Consider the following 4,067-nt stretch of genomic DNA (forward strand, 5'->3'; position numbering starts at 1 on the left):
CAATTGGGGTGCCAGTGAATCTGGATAAAAGTCCCTTAACTGATCTAGTTGCGTGGATAACCAAGCGGGAAACCAGAAAAGATGGAAATAGACAAATTTCTAAAGAACCCGACTTCGGGGTCATTAGAAGATGCCAGGAAGGCGGAATTGGTGAGCGTTGGGAAACAAATAAATCATTCAGCGGTGAAATCGTGGATGAGAAAGTTGGATATACAGAGAGCAATAGCTATGCATTATGTATCAGAGGGCGTGTTCCAATCGGCTGTATACAAGAAAACGATTTTCTGACATTAGGTTCTACCTTTGAAACTTTTTAACATTGGAGAATGATCCCAAAACAAATAGGGCTGGATGTCACGGATAAAAATCTGGTTGCTGGATAAGACGATACTCACATCATACTGCTCACTATTCAGTGAGCTAATTCTTATAACTTGCTGATACGAAGAGCCGGGACGGGAAGGGCGGAATCATTGGAATTATTGTCACGTGACCGTTTCAGCCGCTGCACCAGTCTCCCGGACAAGATAAAATAGAGGCTTGTCTGAAGGTTGAGAGTCACACACTGCTACTTTTCAGATCTGTGCGAAACATGTCTTTAGAAACTGAACCGCCTATAATGTGGACAATGAGTTTATTGAGATCGTAACGCAGAGCAAAGTTGAGAGGGCAAAGGTTGGTGAAAGCGTGAGGCTGCCTATCATGGGCTGGAGGAGTCTAGGTTGAAGTGAGAGAACTAAGCCGCTACGATAAAAAAAATGTGTCACACCCTTCAGTGATGTCTCGGAGTGAAGATGTGACACTCGAGAGAGAGATGCCGGAGACACGGATAACGGTCGTATATAAAAAGTAAGAGACGTGTGGCACGGTGGCTTCTTCCACGAGGGTTGTCCTTCTCATGTGTGAATTCCCGGCCAACCGTCCTCTTCTATTCAACAGTGACGTCATCTGACGGAATAAATAAACAATTCATGTTGGCTCTCTCGGCAACTGGAAGGAAATAAAGATGGTGAGATCAAATACGGGCGATATTTACTTCTTTGGTGTCAAAGAGAATTTGCAGACAATTTATCTGTTTCGCAAGGCCACAGGCCCAGGACCATTATTCCTCTGAATAACAATGTTTGCTGCCCGCCGACGCCTGACCCCACTCCCACAGTGTTACATGTCTCTCATCTGTTAATCACTGGGTAACTTGGCAGCACGCACAGCCGGGGCTCTGCTCAACTCATCGGCTTGGCCATAATGGACATGTTCCCTTTGCAAGTCACATTTTTCATCGACAGCCTCGTGTTCTGCTCACTTACCTCTTCAGATCACTGTAAACAGATCGATCCCCCAGAACCAGTCCCTGTTAAACGGAAATAAATCATTGTGATTAGCAAAAGTTAATAACAAACGCAGTCTGTGAGGGAGGAGAATTGAAAGAACTCCGAAAAGGACGTGGACACATGTAACAAATCGGCTCGGAAAGACCGTGGGACAGAGGGACCAGGTTGTGCCCCACAGTCCAGACTAACACATGATACTTCATGAGTTCATCCGCCATTTCTGAGGCCCCCATTGCCGCCTCTTCGACGTCATTCTCGCTGTCGAATGTCTCACTTCAGGGTCTGTTTCTTACTGTGTGAAGTGGAAACAATTACTTCAAAAAGGGAGAGACGCAAATAATTCCCTCACCGTGTAAGTGGAGTTTCCATCTTGTGCATTGTGCCTTGCGCCCTGAAAAGAGAAATTAAAGATTTCTATTGTGACGTTTAACCTTGCGCTGGACAATTGTATTCTGTCTCTCCACGTGTAAACCCCGAGGGTATCAATCTTCGCATTCATTGCTGCTCGGACGCGACCCATCACATTACTTATCTTCTCATCTTTCAAACAATGACTGCGATCATGAACATAGTTCAAAAATCCAACCTGTTCATTCCTTGTGTCTTTCAGTCAAATGTTCCCATTTCAGGGGGAAAGCTCAATGCTGATTCTGACCACAGGTGACCCCTGATCTGTGGGATAATTCCGGAACTGCTGATCAATTTAACATGTCCTTGGGAAGATAAACTCTTGTTCCCCTGATCCTGTTCCCGTTTACAACACTGTCCTATATCAATATCTTTCAGCCTCGTTCATCCCACCGAAAGACTGTAAGACCATAAGAAATAGGAGCAGAAGTGGGCCATTCGGCTCAGCGAGTCTGTTCCGCAATTTAACCCTGGGCTGATCCAATTCTTCAAGTCGTCCCATGTCCCCTGCTTTCACCTGATACCCTTTGATACCCTGGTTAATCAAGAACCTGTACATCTCTGTCTTAAATGCACCCAATGACTTGGCCTCCACAGCCGCTCGTGGCAACAAATTCCACAGATTTATCCCCCTTGATGAAAGTAATTTCTCCGCATCCCGGATCTAAAAGGACGTGCTTAATTCTGAAGTCGTGCCCTCTTGTCCTAGACTCCCCTACCATGGGAAATAACTTTGCCATATCTAAACTGTTCAGGCCTTTCAACATTCGGAATGTTTCTATGAGATCCCCCCTCATTCCCCTGAACTCCAGGGAATGCAGCCCAGACCTTCCTCAAACGGTAACCCTTTCATTCCTGGAATCATTCTCGTGAATCCTCTCTGAACCCTCTCCAATGTCAGTACACCCTTTATAAAAATAAGGAGCCCAAGACTGCACACAATGCTCCAAGTGTGGTCTCACGAATGCCTTATAGAGCCTCAACATCACATCCCTGCTCTTATATTCTATACTTCTAGAATTGAGTACAAACATTGCATTCACCTTCTTCACCACCGACTCAACCTGGAGGTTAACCTTTAGGGTATCTCGCACAAGGACTCCCAAGTCTATTTGCATCACTGGATTTTGAATTCTCTCACCATCTAAATAATAGTCTGCCCGTTTATTTCTTCCAACAAAGTGCATGAACGTACACTTTACCACATCATATTTCATTTGCCGCTTCTTTGTCAATTACCCTAAACTATCTTGCTCTCTCTGCAGGCTCTCTGTTTCCTGAACGCTACCGGTTCATCCACCTCTCTTTGTATCAAGGGCAAACCTAGCCGCAGATCTATGAATCCCTTAGCCCACATCATTGACATACATCGTGAAAAGTAGCGGTCCTAGCACCGAGCCCTGTGGATCTCCACTAGTAATCAGCAGCCAGGCAGAATAGGATCCCTTTATTCCCGCTGTCTGTTTTCTGCCGAACAGTTAATGCTCCACCCACACTAGTAACTTCCCTGCTGTTCCATTGGCTCTTAACTTGGTGAGCAGCCTCATGAGTGGCCCCTTGTCAAACGCCTTCGGAAAATCCAATTAACCACATCTACTTTGTCTCCTTTGTCTACACTGCTAGTAATTTCCTCAAAAGGGTTTGTCATGCTGGCTTCAGCCTATCTTGTCGTGTGCCTCCAGGTACCCCCTAATCTCAACCCTAACTATAGATTCCAACAACTTCCCAGCCACTGATGTCAGGCAATCTCCTTCCACAAAGGCCGTCGGTTCATGTTCCCCACCAGTAATGCCCGACTCGCCAGTTTCCTCCAGCTCCGGCTTGTGTAAATTGCTTCGGTCATCGGTTCCCGTTAAACCTTCCAATATCCCACTTCTGCAAAATAAAGATCTCCCGCAATAATTAGAAGAAGAAGCGATATTCGGAGAAAAGGGCATTTACCCGCCAATTTTCCTTGCGAATAACCATGCGCAGACTCCGCCGATCAGTCCTCCGGCAAGAGAACCCAGTACAATGCTCAGGATCGCGGCAGCGCCGAGGGTGAAATTGTCGCCTGTTTCTGGGGCTAACACACACACAAAAAAACAACAAATATGTATCTTACATTGCGCAAACCCGTCTTTTCCGGTGTCAAATGGATTTTATAGAACCTTAGAACATCACAGCACAGAAACAGGCCTTTCGGCCCTTCTTGGCTGTGCCGAACCATTTTTCTGCCTAGTCCCACTGATCTGCACCTGGGCCATATCGCTCCAAACCCGTCTCACCCATATAACTGTCCAATATTTTCTCAAATGTCAAAAGTCAGCCCGCATCTGCAACTTCATC

General features: G+C 46.0%; 1 long non-coding RNA gene across 1 annotated transcript; it reads right to left on the bottom strand.

Annotated features, from left to right (window-relative positions):
* Positions 1 to 1,307: 1,307 nt before the first annotated feature.
* On the bottom strand, positions 1,308 to 3,775 carry LOC132390546 (uncharacterized). Its single transcript, XR_009510935.1, has 3 exons — positions 3,681 to 3,775; positions 1,681 to 1,722; positions 1,308 to 1,351 (listed from the first exon to the last, which is right to left on the bottom strand). It is a non-coding gene; the product is annotated as an uncharacterized LOC132390546 (long non-coding RNA).
* Between the last annotated feature and the right edge of the window lie 292 nt (positions 3,776 to 4,067).

This window comes from Hypanus sabinus, unplaced genomic scaffold (assembly GCF_030144855.1).
Source record: "Hypanus sabinus isolate sHypSab1 unplaced genomic scaffold, sHypSab1.hap1 scaffold_948, whole genome shotgun sequence".
NCBI classification, from domain to species: Eukaryota; Metazoa; Chordata; class Chondrichthyes; order Myliobatiformes; family Dasyatidae; genus Hypanus; species Hypanus sabinus.